This window comes from Triturus cristatus, chromosome 5_1 (assembly GCF_964204655.1).
Source record: "Triturus cristatus chromosome 5_1, aTriCri1.1, whole genome shotgun sequence".
In the NCBI taxonomy this organism is placed as follows: Eukaryota; Metazoa; Chordata; class Amphibia; order Caudata; family Salamandridae; genus Triturus; species Triturus cristatus.
The window spans coordinates 729136897-729155742 of NC_140587.1; the positions used below are offsets into that span (position 1 = coordinate 729136897).

Sequence of the window (18846 nt, forward strand, 5' to 3'; positions counted from 1 at the left end):
ACTTTACCTGAGAACACTTATTTTAGCAGCCTACACAGCAACCCTACACACTCACCTACTCCCTGCTGACGAGAGGCAACTACCTCGAAACACGTGTCCAGGGATGGCTAACGCTACACACACTTGCACTCAAGACTCGAGCATAGGCGTACCCGCCGAAGCTGACTTCAGGGACCACAATTCTTTGGAGCAACACGCTGGTAGGTGGAGCAGTGTGCGACCAATTGGACTTTTGTTAATATTCAGGCTCCTTGAGCCGGTGGAGCTGACGAGCTCATGGTTACGCACCTGCGCGCTACGAGAGGTACCTTACCTGAGAACACTTATTTTAGCAGCCTACACAGCAACCCTACACACTCACCTACTCCCTGCTGATGAGAGGCAACTACCTCGAAACACGTGTCCAGGGATGGCTAACGCTACACACACTTGCACTCAAGACTCGGGCATAGGTGTACCCGCCGAAGCTGACTTCAGGGACCACAATTCTTTGGGGCAACACGCTGGTAGGTGGAGCAGTGTGAGACCAATTGGACTTTTGTTAATATTCAGGTTCCTTGAGCCGGTGGAGCTGACGAGCTCATGGTTACGCACCTGCGTGCTACGAGAGGTACTTTACCTGAGAACACTTATTTTAGCAGCCTACACAGCAACCCTACACTCTCACCTACTCCCTGCTGACGAGAGGCAACTACCTCGAAACACGTGTCCAGGGATGGCTAACGCTACACACACTTGCACTCAAGACTCGGGCATAGGCGTACCCGCCGAAGCTGACTTCAGGGACCACAATTCTTTGGGGCAACACGCTGGTAGGTGGAGCAGTGTGCGACCAATTGGACTTTTGTTAATATTCAGGCTCCTTGAGCCGGTGGAGCTGACGAGCTCATGGTTACGCACCTGCGCGCTACGAGAGGTACTTTACCTGAGAACACTTATTTTAGCAGCCTACACAGCAACCCTAAACACTCACCTACTCACTGCTGATGAGAGGCAACTACCTCGAAACACGTGTCCAGGGATGGCTAACGCTACACACACTTGCACTCAAGACTCGGGCATAGGCGTACCCGCCGAAGCTGACTTCAGGGACCACAATTCTTTGGGGCAACACGCTGGTAGGTGGAGCAGTGTGCGACCAATTGGACTTTTGTTAATATTCAGGCTCCTTGAGCCGGTGGAGCTGATGAGCTCATGGTTACGCACTTGCGCGATACGAGAGGTACTTTACCTGAGAACACTTATTTTAGCAGCCTACACAGCAACCCTACACACTCACCTACTCCCTGCTGACGAGAGGCAACTACCTCGAAACACGTGTCCAGGGATGGCTAACGCTACACACACTTGCACTCAAGACTTGGGCATAGGCGTACCCGCCGAAGCTGACTTCAGGGACCACAATTCTTTGGGGCAACACGCTGGTAGGTGGAGCAGTGTGCGACCAATTGGACTTTTGTTAATATTCAGGCTCCTTGAGCCGGTGGAGCTGACGAGCTCATGGTTACGCACCTGCGCGCTACGAGAGGTACTTTACCAGAGAACACTTATTTTAGCAGCCTACACAGCAACCCTACACACTCACCTACTCCCTGCTGACGAGAGGCAACCACCTCGAAACACATGTCCAGGGATGGCTAACGCTACACACACTTGCACTCAAGACTTGGGCATAGGCGTACCCACCGAAGCTGACTTCAGGGACCACAATTCTTTGGGGCAACACGCTGGTAGGTGGAGCAGTGTGCGACCAATTGGACTTTTGTTAATATTCAGGCTCCTTGAGCCGGTGGAGCTGACGAGCTCATGGTTACGCAACTGCGCGCTACGAGAGGTACTTTACCTGAGAACACTTATTTTAGCAGCCTACACAGCAACCCTACACACTCACCTACTCCCTGCTGACGAGAGGCAACTACCTCGAAACACGTGTCCAGGGATGGCTAACGCTACACACACTTGCACTCAAGACTCGAGCATAGGCATACCCGCCGAAGCTGACTTCAGGGACCACAATTCTTTGGAGCAACACGCTGGTAGGTGGAGCAGTGTGCGACCAATTGGACTTTTGTTAATATTCAGGCTCCTTGAGCCGGTGGAGCTGACGAGCTCATGGTTACGCACCTGCGCGCTACGAGAGGTACCTTACCTGAGAACACTTATTTTAGCAGCCTACACAGCAACCCTACACACTCACCTACTCCCTGCTGATGAGAGGCAACTACCTCGAAACACGTGTCCAGGGATGGCTAACGCTACACACACTTGCACTCAAGACTCGGGCATAGGCGTACCCGCCGAAGCTGACTTCAGGGACCACAATTCTTTGGGGCAACATGCTGGTAGGTGGAGCAGTGTGCGACCAATTGGACTTTTGTTAATATTCAGGCTCCTTGAGCCGGTGGAGCTGATGAGCTCATGGTTACGCACCTGCGCGATACGAGAGGTACTTTACCTGAGAACACTTATTTTAGCAGCCTACACAGCAACCCTACACACTCACCTACTCCCTGTTGACGAGAGGCAAGTACCTCGAAACACGTGTCCAGGGATGGCTAACGCTACACACACTTGCACTCAAGACTCGGGCATAGGCGTACCCGCCGAAGCTGACTTCAGGTACCACAATTCTTTGGGGCAACACGCTGGTAGGTGGAGCAGTGTGCGACCAATTGGACTTTTTTTAATATTCAGGCTCCTTGAGCCGGTGTTGCTGACGAGCTCATGGTTACGCACCTGCGCGCTACGAGAGGTACTTTACCTGAGAACACTTATTTTAGCAGCCTACATAGCAACCCTACACACTCACCTACTCCCTGCTGACGAGAGGCAACTACCTCGAAACACGTGTCCAGGGATGGCTAACGCTACACACACTTGCACTCAAGACTCGGGCATAGGCGTACCCGCCGAAGCTGACTTCAGGGACCACAATTCTTTGGGGCAACACGCTGGTAGGTGGAGCAGTGTGCGACCAATTGGACTTTTGTTAATATTCAGGCTCCTTGAGCCGGTGGAGCTGACAAGCTCATGGTTACGCACCTGCGCGCTACGAGAGGTACTTTACCAGAGAACACTTATTTTAGCAGCCTACACAGCAACCCTACACACTCACCTACTCCCTGCTGACGAGAGGCAACCACCTCGAAACACGTGTCCAGGGATGGCTAACGCTACACACACTTGCACTCAAGACTCGGGCATAGGCGTACACGCCGAAGCTGACTTCAGGGACCACAATTCTTTGGGGCAACACGCTGGTAGGTGGAGCAGTGTGCGACCAATTGGACTTTTGTTAATATTCAGGCTCCTTGAGCTGGTGGAGCTGACGAGCTTATGGTTACGCACCTGCGCGCTACGAGAGGTACTTTACCTGAGAACACTTATTTTAGCAGCCAACACAGCAACCCTACACACTCACCTACTCCCTGCTGACGAGAGGCAACCACCTCGAAACACGTGTCCAGGGATGGCTAACGCTACACACACTTGCACTCAAGACTCGGGCATAGGCGTACCCGCCAAAGCTGACTTCAGGGACCACAATTCTTTCGGGCAACATGCTGGTAGGTGGAGCAGTGTGCGACCAATTGGACTTTTGGTAATATTCAGGCTCCTTGAGCCGGTGGAGCTGACGAGCTCATGGTTACGCACCTGCGCGCTACGAGAGGTACTTTACCTGAGAACACTTATTTTAGCAGCCTACACAGCAACCCTACACACTCACCTACTCCCTGCTGACGAGAGGCAACTACCTCGAAACACGTGTCCAGGGATGGCTAACGCTACACACACTTGCACTCAAGACTCGGGCATAGGCGTACCCGCCGAAGCTGACTTCAGGGACCACAATTCTTTGGAGCAACACGCTGGTAGGTGGAGCAGTGTGCGACCAATTGGACTTTTGTTAATATTCAGGCTCCTTGAGCCGGTGGAGCTGACGAGCTCATGGTTACGCACCTGCGCGCTACGAGAGGTACTTTACCTGAGAACACTTATTTTAGCAGCCTACACAGCAACCCTACACACTCACCTACTCCCTGCTGATGAGAGGCAACTACCTCGAAACACGTGTCCAGGGATGGCTAACGCTACACACACTTGCACTCAAGACTCGGGCATAGGCGTACCCGCCGAAGCTGACTTCAGGGACCACAATTCTTTGGGGCAACATGCTGGTAGGTGGAGCAGTGTGCGACCAATTGGACTTTTGTTAATATTCAGGCTCCTTGAGCCGGTGGAGCTGATGAGCTCATGGTTACGCACCTGCGCGCTACGAGAGGTACTTTATCTGAGAACACTTATTTTAGCAGCCTACACAGCAACCCTACACACTCACCTACTCCCTGCTGATGAGAGGCAACTACCTCGAAACACGTGTCCAGGGATGGCTAACGCTACACACACTTGCACTCAAGACTCGGGCATAGGCGTACCCGCCGAAGCTGACTTCAGGGACCACAATTCTTTGGGGCAACACGCTGGTAGGTGGAGCAGTGTGCGACCAATTGGACTTTTGTTAATATTCAGACTCCTTGCGCCGGTGGAGCTGAGGAGCTCATGGTTACGCACCTGCGCGCTACGAGAGGTACTTTAGCTGAGAACACTTATTTTAGCAGCCTACACAGCAACCCTACACACTCACCTACTCCCTGCTGACGAGAGGCAACTACCTCTAAACACGTGTCCAGGGATGGCTAACGCTACACACACTTGCACTCAAGACTCGGGCATAGGCGTACCCGCCGAAGCTGACTTCAGGGACCACAATTCTTTGGGGCAACACGCTGGTAGGTGGAGCAGTGTGCGACCAATTGGACTTTTGTTAATATTCAGGCTCCTTGAGCCGGTGGAGCTGACGAGCTCATGGTTACGCACCTGCGCGCTACGAGAGGTACTTTACCTGAGAACACTTATTTTAGCAGCCTACACAGCAACCCTACACACTCACCTACACCCTGCTGACGAGAGGCAACTACCTCGAAACACGTGTCCAGGGATGGCTAAAGCTACACACACTTGCACTCAAGACTCGGCCATAGGCGTACCCGCCGAAGCTGACTTCAGGGACCACAATTCTTTGGGGCAACATGCTGGTAGGTGGAGCAGTGTGCGACCAATTGGACTTTTGTTAATATTCAGGCTCCTTGAGCCGGTGGAGCTGACGAGCTCATGGTTACGCACCTGCGCGCTACGAGAGGTACTTTACCTGAGAAAACTTATTTTAGCAGCCTACACAGCAACCCTACACACTCACCTACTCCCTGCTGATGAGAGGCAACTACCTCTAAACACGTGTCCAGGGATGGCTAAGGCTACACACACTTGCACTCAAGACTCGGGTATAGGCGTACCCGCCGAATCTGACTTCAGGGACCACAATTCTTTGGGGCAACACGCTGGTAGGTGGAGCAGTGTGCTACCAATTGGACTATTGATTTGCTTCTTGAAAGCGAGAGGAGGAAACCTGCTCTCTCTTCCAAGAAGCAAAACAGAATTGCTTTTGGGCATAGGGAGCTGCATGGTAGCAGCTCCCCTTGCCCAAAAGCAATGCTGGCTCCCGCAGGAGTTGGGGAGCCGGCAGGGACTGTGGGGGCATCGGGGCTCCCCCCACGGTCCCCAACACTGAGGGCCGGCGCTGGGGGATGGAGACCCCATGGCCAGAAATGGCTCAGGGGAGGAGGGCCAGGCTGCCCCCTCCCTAATTAACAATTTGAAAATGTAAACAATAAAAAAAGATCGAGGCACAGCCCCAGGGGATGGGGTCCCCGGGGCAAATAATGGCCTCAGGATGGGTGCCACGCTGTCCCCCTCCTTAAATTTTTTTTTTTTTAAAGAATAAACATGTGGCCATGCCCCGGGGGATGGGTCCCCGGGGCCGAAATCAGCTATAAGGAATTTGATTTCCTAAAGAAGAAAGACTCATGCACATTCGTAATATATGTACTTTCTAAAATTCACAAAGTGATCAAAATCCCCTGGGGCAACCCATCATCTCAGGAGGTAGTTTACTGATCAAACCGGTTGTTCAATATAATGTTTACTCTTTTTCGCTATTCACAAACATTTAATTTAATAGTAGGCTTACAAATGCAGAGACTCAGCACATAAAAAGATAGGCCTGTCCTATCTTTTTATATGCAGAGTTCTCCGTCTCACCTACAGACTCTCCATAGTCGTAAACTTAATACTAAATTGTTTGTTTGTGAATAGCAAAAAAGAACAATCCTACACAAAAGTGTAAGTTTACCTTTGTCAATCGGGCCAATTATTTTTTCCTTAAACCGTTTGTACTTAAACCAAGGCATTTGTTCGCAATTTCTTGAACTTTAGTATACAATTTGAAGGGTTAACTTTTGATCCCTCTGCAGAGTTCCTAGCCACTATGGACTTTGAGTCTCTTTCTACTAACATCACTCAGGAGGATGCCATAGCTGTGATTAAAGACACCTTGAAAAGAAGATCACAACACCATGTATTTCCCACTGAATTAGTTCTAGTTGAACTCACCTTTAAGAATTTACTATTCTTACAGGTTAAAGGAGTAGCAATGGGGCCTACCTTAGTACCAGAGGCAGTAAATATCTACATGTTCCATTCTGAAGATAAATGTATCTATGGAGAGATCAATCCATTTAAATATCATGGCGGAGGTACATTGACAACCTTTCCTTTACCTCGCAGGGTGCCAAGACGGGTTTAACTAGGTTCCAGGAGTTCCTAAATCAACATACAGCTGATCTGAATTTCACCATGGCATTCAGTAATGTGAAGCAGAATTTGGGGAATTTATAGATCTTAGCTGATATTGGGCAGTTATGTATAGGCTTCTACACTTAAGCTATAGACAAGAATGCTTTTTCAAATTCTTAGAGTTGTCATCCAAGATCTCCTAAGCAAGTCTCCTTTATAGACAGTTACTGTGCATACACATGAACTGTACCCATAAAGAGGTATATTTTTCTAATGATGCAAGGAACAAATAAAAAGGAGGTACACTAAGAAGCTAGTCACTTCAAATAACACTATTCGGTTATTTGTTTCAAACCATCAAAGTGTACAAGAATAAAACAATCATCAGTTCACAATCTAAAACAAGAGTAAATTTCAGATACTTAATTTAAGATATGAATAAAAAGTGATCGAAGTATAAACCCACATTAAAAAGCATAAAAAGAAGCTTCTGAATATCAACTTTCCAGCTAATAACCACGCCGATTAGGAAGACATGAAAAAAAGGAACTCAAATTCAATACACAATACATTAATTCCATTGGCCAATGTTTCACAATCGGAAACATTTATCTTCACAATGCAGTCTAAGATAAAAGCTTCTGTCGAGTTATCCAAAAGGAAAATAAAAAGTGACTAACAGCTAAGACTATTGGCCCTGATACATCCGTTTTTAAGATTCTATATGCAATCTGATATTGCCTGACTCCAAGGTTTAGGGAGATTGGTCTTATCCACCCCTGCGTATCTGTTGGTATTTAGGGCAAAAGAAAAGTACATGTACTTCAGTCTCTTTTGCTCTAGTGCAGGCAGCACATAAATCTAATAATAAACCAACAGCCTCATTTCCGGAAAACTTTAGGAGCAGGTTGCCATATCTGAATCTGACATATAAACTTTTAGCAAGGGGGGGGCGAGATTTGATCCAAAAAGGGTTCAAATCGCGGACATGATTTAACAATTACAAATTTTGATATTAGCTGGCCATTAGCTGATTTAGTAGCATAATGCTTCCCCACCACGCCCAATACCTGGCTTTTAGTCTTAGTAGATCAACTCTTGTTGCCTTATCTGGACATTTCCGTAAATCCAACATATTTATTAATTTGCACCAGTCTGCGATGGGTTTAAACCACTGTAGTTTTTTAGCACCAGCGATCATCAATACCTCCCTCATAGTTACGATAATCAGTGAGTTGGGGTGTTGTCCACAATCAAAGCAAGTAGATCAGGAGTTTTAAAGCGGCCATGTCACCTATTCTCTTCATCCTTAGGTCACAAAAGAAGGTGATCAATGGGGTGATGATGGCAAAGATATTTTCACAGATCATTAATTTGTTTACGTTAGTATGGCCCCATATCCGTGCTCCATTCAGTGATCCACTTTGGCCTTTGGCAAGATAGACTTCCAGTGCTGGAGTTAGGGATTGACAGTTTATGGAATCTCAATATTGATTTAGACCTATAACATAAGACAAGGTAACTCTTGTCTAACTCTTGTCTAACTGTTGTTCTGAACTAAGAGACTCACTCAGTCTTATGCCAAGGTAATCAAAGTGTTTTACCCGCTCAAGGGGTTTGCATACATTCCTGATCTCACGTAGTCCCCCCGCACTTTCCCAAACACCATGTATTTTGTTTTAGCAGCCTTAAGTTCCAAACTCCTGTCCCTGTAGAAGTCTAAAAATGTATACATTAAACTTTGCACGCCCATGGGTGTTGTGGATATGAGTAAAGAATCATTTGCAAAGAGCAGGATTGTGACTTTCGCTCTGTTCTTTGTGGGGGTATCATTCCTGCAGTCCAACAGTCTGCTTGCTACATCATTAATAAATAGAGAAAAAAATGTGAGAGCAAGGACACACCCCTGGCGCACCCCTCGCTATATGGATATCTTCTCAGTTAATTCACCTTTCCACCCCCCCCCCCTTCTGACCTGGGCATAATTATCCTTGTGTAATTTAGCTATCAATGTTACTAGATCTAATGAAGCACTTAAGTCACGCATTGTTTTCCATAGCAAATCACGCATTACTAAATCAGAAGCCGCTCTGTGTACCGATGTTATGGGAATTAATTCAAACGAAAGTGCACAGTCCAAACTGCTGCTCAAACCAGTCAAAAATGTATAAAAAGCTCATAGATGCCAGTGTATAAGCCCTAGTCTGCTAAGAATTTGGGCCAGGTAACTCTTCTACAGTTACTGGTTACAGGGGGCTTTGCTATTCTGGAAATACAGCTTGGTAAAGACCTGTCCAAGGCAGTACCCATCAATTTTAACAACAAGGGATTGTGATTGCTGTCAGACCTCTGATCAATAGTCTTATCCTCCACTAGGAACCAGATTCTTACATCGACTAAAATATAATCGATAATGCTGGTACTGCACCCCGTTTGAAAGTGGCCTGCCTGCTTAAGTCAGATGCAGTTTTCCTCTTGCATGTCCTCAAGCTCCTTCCTGTGATCAAAGAAGCAATCTGCAGGGAGACTGACGTTATTCAATGGCAATGTTCACTGGCTACCAAATTAGGTATACCCCACGCCTCATCCTCTTCCTCAAGTAAGGTGCTTAATAAAGAAGAGGGTTCAAAAGAAGAGTTAATGTCCCAGGAAACTATGATTTTAGAATTGGTTTGGTATGCTCCTACCAAGTCATCTAGCAGCGAAAGTACAGGAGATTTGCTGCTATATGGTTCTGACCTAGCATAAACATTAAACAAGGTCATGTTTAGGCCCGTCGGGAAGGCAAGCTGGATTCCCAGAATATCTTGGGATTTTATTGATAATTACTTGTACTTACAGGCTAAAATGTTCTTTACAAGAATTATCTGCACTCCGCTAGCCCTGCCCATTGTTTCAGGTGGGTTAGCTTCCACGCTCTATGTGGAATAGCCATTTATGTGCACCCTGTCCACATCCTGGGTCTCTTGGAAAATATAGATGTCGTTTTTGCCTATGTAAGAATACCATTCGCGGTCTTGGAGTTTAGAATGAATCCCCGCCTGGTTCCAAGAGATTAAAGTTAGTCTATGTTTTACCTCATTGTTAGATATGGGTGGGCATCCGTAAGTATCTACATTACATAGCTGCACGCTGTCCCTTGCTGAATAAGGCAATCAGGTAGTTGAATATAGCTGCAATGGGGGCATGGTCTTGGCCATACTAGTGGTGTTGTTAAATAGTGCATCGGTATTTGCTGCCAGATGCAAATTACTAGTAGACGGTTCAGCAGTGTAGCTATCTCCCAGGGGTTTAGGAATTGAATCACTTTCATAAACTGGATAGTCTAGGAAGGAGTGCAAAGAACCTCCATACTTCCCTATTTGGCCACAGATTTGAACAATCAAGTTAGACTCACCCCTTGTATTACTACTAAATGATTGTATTTGGGTAACATTATCTGGCTTTACTATAAATACACTGCTGCTTTTTGGCCGGAACGGGACTGAAGTATGGCATGAAAAGCTGGTAATGTTCCTGAGTCAATCTACCTCTTGTATATCGGATGCGGACCCCTGCCTTAGTTTAAGGCACTGTTGTGCATCCGCTCCATGCCTACAATACTTAAATCTAATGGATGAATTACTTGAGGTTTTTTTTCTGATATCTAGGGCCACTAGGTCATATACCATCCTAGCATCTTTAAATGTAAGATCTGTTACATCAAAAACTGAGTTCTTAAGGGAGCTCATTTGGGCACAGATGATATCTTCTCGAATAACCGAGCGACAGCCTTTAGTAGGCCTAATCCAATGGATAACTTTACATATCAAAGAATCTTCAGAATCCTACTTGATATAAGACTGTAGTTTTGGTACATTGGTCATAACAACTTGACTCTTTAAATCATTGGATCTGTTTCTGGGGCAAGGGGCAGAAATATAATTCTGCTCTCTGTTAATAGTATCATATTGGGGATTAGAAATCCTTGCTGGATTTAATTGCTGTAGCTGACGAGAATTAAATAGACTGGGGCTACTCGAGATATTATTGTTCCATATACTCCAAATATGCTCCAATACTTCGCTAGGGGTACTGAGGGTACCGAAAGAATGGTTGAAGGCATTGAGGTCTACTGTTCCTACTATCTGCCTCTTGTGGTTCATAAGACCCCTGTAAATAATGAAACTGCTGTGATTCTGATTGTTTAGTGGTCTGAGTGGTCAGAATGGTTTGAATGGTCTGGGTAGACTGGCTATACTGAATTGTTGATGTGTCAGTATGGTTTGCGCATTTAAGCTTATTTTGTATAGAGAGCAGTCTAAAGATGGCACTTTTTAGCTCACCTACTTCAGTTCCCAATTCATAGGTTAAATCAATGCACTCCTTGCTTGTATGTGCTGGGGGTCCTGACAACATAGGGGCATATTTACAAGCTGGAGATAATAAATTGCCTAATTAGCAAGGCCACGCTAACGCGTGAAAACTTGCTTTAGCGTGGGGATTCCTAACGCCCAGCGTTGCATCACTAATGAGATGCAAAGTGGGCGTTCCTGACCTAACATGACAGGAGAAATGTCGCTAAGCGACATTTCTCCTATCATCAAGCCCCACGCTATAAAGCATAGCGTCAGGAAAAGTAGCGATAACCCCTGTTATCGCTACTTTCCTTACGCCTGCTTCAGGACTGACTTAGCCATGATATCCTATGGAAGGTGGATATCATGGCTAAGTTTGTGAGTTCCTATCAACTAGCTAATGCCACATTGCGTGAGATTATCGCTGGGTTTCCAGCGATAATCTCACGTTAGGCAGTTAGTGTGAGGATTTTTATCGCTGAGGAGATAAGCGTTGCTAATAGCACGCCATCTCAGCCATAAAAATCCACGCTAAGAGCGCTTAGCGATAATTATCGCCGGGTGTTGCTGATATGGCCCATAGTCTCTACAGGGTGATTAGAAGAGAGATCAGAGACAGTAATATCATCACATAAATTAGACAATGGTAAAAAACAATTGCTACAATGGACAATGTCAGTTATGGCACGTGGATGAAATAAGTCGGGCGCATCCAGGCTAAGGGGTTTCCCCTGGGTAGCAGGCATAACCATGGGTTGTGTGGCTGCCTTTCCAAACATGCTGGGTACGCGGAATTGGACAGTGGGAGTGCCTACTGGGGTGGAGTCCAGAGTAATTACGGTCTCTCGCTATACTGGTGCATCTGAATGTAACAGTTCCTCACAGTCAATGACTAAATTAACAATTTGGTCGATAACAGAGTTCCCACCAGCAGATTTAACTAGTCTTTTTGTTTTATTTATTTTTGTGGCAACAGTGGACCCCTCAGCTGCCTTCCTCTTCCCCATGGTTAAAATTTTGTGTTTTTAGGGTACTGTTACACAGCAATAATACGCTAATACAGAACACGTTGAGGAACCAAGGAACAAGAAAAAGTCAACCAATGGTGTCAGTGGGACCGTCGAATAGTGCCCCTATTTTTGTCCCTGAGTCCCTTGGTCCCGATCACTGAAACCAGCAGGAGGCCAAACAGTCAGAACAAGCTTAAGAATAACACCCAGCCACAATATAGAGTAGCAATAAACAAGTAAGGGCTCAGTGGTGTACCTCCTGGAGAGCAGTTGTTAGAGGAGTGGCCCAGCCCAGCGTCCTCCAGGCTCCGACAGGAACGGCCCGGGCATGCCTGCACACATCCCGCGTTGCGGGAGCCCGAGAGTTCCTTTATGCGCCTCCGGCGCGTTGGAGCATGACGCGGCGCTGCCAGGCGCAAGGGACATTGGGGGTTGGAGTCCCCGACTGCCTCCGGCCAAAGTGCTAGTGCTGGTGCAAATGAGCCAACAAGAACGGGCTAATCAAGGGTGCTTTAATGGGAGCTTGGTTCACTCCTCCAAAGACTCCACTCATCCCAAAAGGAACATAAATCACTCCTCTAACCTGTGTATTGACATTAACCTCAAAAGCGAATAAGATCAAAAAGATGATAAATTCTAAGTGAAAAATGTTGGCTAATCTTCATATTCACAGCCCTCTCTTTTCTTTCAAAAGGGCAAATAATTTACATCAACATATTGTTTAGGCTGCTAGGAAAGCAGAAGCTGAGGGTTTGGATGATCTTTGAATTTGCCCCCTAATCAGGGATATCATATATGCGAGTATTGTAAAGCATGCCAGTTCAAAAGTAATTCTAAACAAGTGACAATAAATGGGAAAACCCTTCCCAAACAAAGATTCTAGAACTGCAACACCAAATATGTTGTGAACTGCATACTATGCCCTTGATGTAAACCTCACATTGAACAAACTAGTCATCCTGTGAAGAACCGTACTTTACGATAAGGATTAAGAATTCGATGGAAGACACAAGGGCACCACTTGTACAGCATTATGAGAGTATGGGACACACAGAAAACACCATACAATGGATTGTAATCTTCGTGGCTTCCACGGATGGGAGAGGAATGTCAATGGAATCACTACTATCATGAACTGAAGTGAAATAAATTGAGATATTACAAACGCCTGTTGAAGGGCTCAATGAACATGATGAACTACGATCATTGATCAGAAGTAAAGCAGATGGCTAACACATTGGTATATTGTTATTCACTGCAATTCTGATTGCTTCTTTGGGAAAGATGGTAAATCTATGAATTTGTGTCTCTAAACATGTAAATAAAGGGAGGTGCATAAGAGATAATGTAATTGCAATACATCTGCGTTTTATAGTTGGCAGACAATGTGCAATTCACCTCACCTTCGTCCTTCCCCCACCCTTATCGTGTGGAATACCCCCATTTAAGACACGTCAGACTGTATTTGGTCTTCTCAGCGTAGTCTTTATTAATTTTAAAATGCTACCACCAGTTTAACTTTTTCACTCAATGTTAATCTCTTCAACAACTTTATTAGTGCTTTATTCAATACACCACAGCACGCCAATAAGATATCAGGTTATATATTTCATCTGTACATTTATATTTACATTTGACTCTCCACAGGGCGTTTGCCGTGGGTTGTGCAAGCAGGCCCCAACCAAGATACCCTGCTCTCTTTAGTGCTGACCGCCCACCGGCCAACAGAGCCACAGGTAGTTTCATCACTGCTGATAACTAGCACCGGCTTCCTGGGTAGGGCCAGAGAGTCCAGGGCCACCAGCAGGTCAGCCCCCTCTCCCGCCAGCCCGGAGCCCACAATAGGCTGCGCACCCTGTTCTGGGGCCAAGCAGCCGCCGCCAACTCGAGTCCCTGACATGTCTCTTGTCCAGGACCCCGCCACAGGGCGAGGCGCTCCCTGGCGGACTCGCCCTCCCCCCCTCGATCCTTCTACTTCCACCGCCAGAGCCCCCAAGATGGTGTGTACAAACAACTCCATCCCTGCCTGTGACAGGTGCACTCCATCGGGTGCATACAGCCCAAGACTTGTCACTTGTATTAGTTTGTGCCTAATGGTACTGATGCGAGATTTCTTCAGGATTTCGGCCGCCGACTGATTCAACCTCTTCACTGATTTATTGATAGCCCTAGCCGGCGCTCCATTAGCCCATACTTGGCGTGGGATCACCTCCGACCAAAATATTTTTGCGTCCGGAAACATGTTCCTCACCACAGACAGGGTAGAGAACAGTGCTTCCTTAACTCCCCTCCTTCCCGCTGGGATCATATCATTGCCACCTGAATGAATCACCAGCACATCTGGGACTGGCATGCCCTTGGCCATGGCATCCCGCAGGTTCTTTGGCACGTCTGCTAGACGCTGACCACCGACCCCTACCCAATGGTGGTTGACCCCCTCCAGCCATCTGTCTTCGCGTGCTCTGCTGAAGAAGAGCCTTGCTCTGTGTATAAAGGAGTGGCCGCACCAACAAACCCTTGTTCTCTGATCCGGGATACCTGGATCAAAATTGCAAAGGAGACAGAATCAGCCACTGGGGGGGAATGGGGGGGGGAGGGGTGCAAAAGGGGGAGAGGCAGGCTTCATGCGAGGTGAGGGCATACGTAACGTTCAAAACATGAGGACTTCCATCGTCCCACCCTCTTAATCGTGTCGCCCGGGAGGCCCAAAGCTGCCGCCGTTGTGGCTGCCCCGATGCGGAATGAATGAGACATGAAGTGCGTTGTTTCCAACCCCAAATTTTCCAATGCTCTCTTGCATATCCTGGTGAATTGAAATCTAGTAAGGGGTGTACCATCCGCATGCACCAGCGCCCTCTGATCCACCCCCCTCGGTCTAATCTGGAAAAACCCGTGAGCCAGGGTTACCGGACAAAAAGTAGCCCCCGCCACTGCCCCCAGTTGGACCCACATCCCCTTGCCCAACAGGTCTGTCTTGGACCTCCGAACTCTGACCTTCATAGCTTCCCCGGTTAAGATCACATCCTCCAGGCGTAAGCCTCCCTCGTTATCTGCCTTTGATTCTGACACCCTGAAGGCCCCAAAGAAAGCTAATGAGTACGCTAGTCTCAGCAAAAGTGTTTCATAAGGAGAAAATCAGATCTGCGGTAATGCTTCTAAGATGTTTGACAATCTGCCAGCATCAATCGGTCTCCTATTGTCTTTTGTCCCTGGCACCAGACGTTCCCACCCCCTCATTGCCCTTTTTACTCTTGGGTCCTTTGTAGGGTCTGCCACCCCCCCCAGACCTGCATAAAAGGCTATTGCTGATAACTGTCTCCTCACCATGGACAGCGATTTGCCGCCCTCTTTTTGTCTGACTATGAATACCAGAACACTTTGTGTTGACAATCTCTCTACCGCGTCCGACCCCCCAATGGTAGACAGGTATGCCTGCCATGACTTCTCATACATACTCTTAGTCTTGGGGGCCAATTACGCAGTTATCAACTCGGGAGCTGTGGGGCACCAAGCTTCCATAACCCCGCCGGAAGTACGTCATCTGTTTGTCTGCCTGTGGCCATCTGGCGCGGAACTCTGTCAACTTGAAACGAGACAGGGCGTCAGCAACTGAGTTATCCACCCCCGGCACGTGTTTTGCTGTAAAGTATACATTGCGCTGCAAACATCCTAGCACTAATTCTTTCAGCAGGCGCAGGACCCAGGGGCAAGTAGCTCTCTGATTATTGATGGCCAGTACTGCTGACATGCTATCAGACCAAAATATAATATGCTTGTTTTCCAGCATGTCACCCCACAAATGTACTGCCACAATGATTGGGAATAGCTCAAGAAAGGTGATGTTGCGGGTGAGCCCTGAAACCGCCCAGTCAATCGGCCAATGCTGCATGCACCACCTGGTACCTAAAACCACTCCAAATCCTACACTGCCTGCCGCATTCGTGAATAATTCTAACTCAGCATTTGCCTGACCAGGTTGTTGCCAAATGACCGTTCCATTGAAATCTACCAGAAAATCTTTCCATATCCCCAAATCGGTTTTGACTTCGGCAGAAAGCCTGGTGTGGTGGTGTTTGGCCCTCAGACCCGACATTGCCCTTGCTATGCTTCTAGAAAACACCCAGCCCATAGGTATCACCCTGAGTGCAAAATTAAGCTGCCCCACCAGGATTTGCAAAGTGTCACTTTGTGCGCCGTCAAACAAGCCTCCACAGCAGCCCCAAAAGAAGCTACTTTCTCCTGGGGGAGTCTGCACACTCCCTCCTCTGTGTCAATTTCTATCCCAAGAAAAGTTAAACGTTTTGCCGGCCCCTCAGTTTTTTCTGCAGCCACGGGGACCCCTAGTGCTTCTGCCAGGTGCTGGAAGCCCAGCAGGGCCTTCCTGCATGCCGACGAGCCCGGCGGCCCAAGAAATAGGAAATCATCCAAATAATGCACCAACTCAGCTGACGGTACTATTTCCTGCACTGCCCATTCCAGAAACCTGCTGAACGTTTTGAACACTGCGCAGGCGATAGAGCAACCCATTGGCATGCACAAGTTCATGTACAACTCTCCTTCAAAGGTGAAACCAAGAAGCCTGGTGTCCTCAGGGTGAACTGGCAAGAGGCGAAAGGCTGCCTCAATGTCAGATTTCGCCATCAGCGCACCCTCACCCAGCCCCTGCAACTTCTGTATTGCCGCATCAAAGGTAATGTAACGAATCGTGCATAGGTCTGGATCAAGTTTGTCATTTACTGACAGCCCTGGGGGACTTGACAAGTTGTGGATCAACTGGAATTTTCCTTCCTCTTTCTTAGGTACTAAACCCAGGGGTGAGCATACTAAGTCATGCCTAGGCAGCTGTTGGAAGGGGCCTGCCACCCTCCCTAAGGACACCTCTTTCCTAATCTTTTGTCTAGCCACCTCCAGGTTTCGTAGGACTGAACGTTGATTGCGCGGTGGGGTGGCTGCTGGGGTAGCATCGGTTGGGATGCGAAAGCCAAATTTAAAACCTTGATGTAAGACTTGAGCCTCTTCTATCCTGAGGTATTTACTAAGACGGTGCATCAATACATGGTGCTGTATGGGCGTTGGCAATGGCTTAGGGTGCTTGTGCACCTCGTCCCCTGGTCTGGGGTTGGTTCTGTGTGGGCTGCTCTTGTGGCCTTCCCCCTTTTTTGGAACACTTACTCTCTGGGTGTCCCAGCTTCCCGCAGAGGGAACATAAATGTTTGAACTTGCATGCTGTGCCCCTGTTGCACTCGTTCTTATTGAACTGCCAACAGGCCTGTTGTTTATCACCCATCCCTCTGTCACCCCGAAAGGGCTGAATCGTCTTATTAACTGGCCCCGTTGAATAGAAAACCCCATGCCAAATGTTTATCTCCCGCTGGTCCCAAGCTATTGCCGGGTGGACTGCTTTCATTTGCCTAAATTTGTTGTCATACTGCAGCCAACCCGTTCCTTGAATTCCGAAGCAGCCCCATGAATCATGGAAATGTAACTGATCAATTGAGCTGCCATTTGGGGATACCTTTCGACCATGATAGCCGCATAAATAGCGAACCCCCTGACCCAATTCTTAATAGTCCAGTCCACCCACACTCTCTTCTGTTTCAGCTCCCCTTCCTTCCCTGTCCTGCTTTTGCCCGGGATTACCCCCGCATTGATTAGGTCAAAGACATCTACGAACTCCCCTCCAATATTTTTTCTCTGGTCTCCGCTGGTACATGCTAAGTGATCCCCGCTGATGGGGCCACCACTAGAGATGCCGAACCATAAATCAGCGGACTGTGTGCGAGAAGGGGCTGCCCCGCTAATGCTGTCCCCGCAGCAAGGGGGGGTGCTGTTATGGGGCCCGCTGGCCCTGATATCCCGCTATTAATGGCTGGTCCCTGGGTCGTTGCCGCCACTACCACAGGGGATTGTGCCACCCCTCCTGATTGGACCCACACTTGGGCTATCCCGCTGTCCTGGTGCGCTACCACCGGGGAGCAGACTGAGGTGTTAGGGGCCCTACCACCCCCAGTTGCGCCATTGCACCTGGTGTTGCTGAACCTGCCGCCCCACCTTGCCCCACCTTGCCCCACCACCACTGGGGGGCCCGCTGCCAGCGCTAAGTTGGAGGACGTTGCGTTTCCAGATGCCTGTGTGGTTGCCCCGTTCAGTTGCGCTGAGGGAGCTGAGCATGTGGGCTGTGTCATGTCCGTTTCCAAGGCTGATTGCCCTCTCAACCCTGCCTCACCTGGAGTACCAGTCTGAGAGTCCGTGACTTTAGAGTGTTTGTCTTGCTGTGCATCCTTGAAGCGCTCTGGTGTCCGCCTTGCCCGTTTGGCCCGTGTGACGTCCTGTTGCCCGCTCGACTCTCCTTTCTCGGACAACGTGCGTAGCGCCCAGTCGATGCCCCCTTTCTTTGCGACCTCCCAGAGCTCTGCCAGAGAGCGGAAATCATCCTTGGTGGCGGGGGCGCCTTTGCCCTTCTGGGCCCGTTTTGGAGGCATTCTGTACTTAAAGAAACAAATCGCAGTTAGTCGTTGCCCCTTTAACCCCCACCTCCTTTGACCCAAGGACCACTGGGATATTCTCTGCCACGGTGTCCCCTGTTAATCAGCATTCCAATCAACCCGTTCTCACATCTGCGCATGCTTTATCCTATTTTTACGCCCGCGCCCCACAGCTTACGTGCGTGTTTGTTATGGTGCTGTGCAACGCCTCAACTTTTGTGCTGGCCTGACACGCCCTACATTATCCCAACAATCAGCGCTGCGACACTTCCCCTGTACACTCCTAGTTTAACCATTCTTCCGAAAAGGAACTGAACCTGT

At 48.2% G+C, this 18846-nt stretch overlaps 1 pseudogene; it reads right to left on the bottom strand.

Moving 5' to 3' along the window:
* The window catches only part of LOC146831413 (phospholipid-transporting ATPase IC-like), a 38297-nt pseudogene extending 19775 nt beyond the window's left edge, over positions 1 to 18522 (bottom strand).
* Positions 18523 to 18846: the final 324 nt, after the last annotated feature.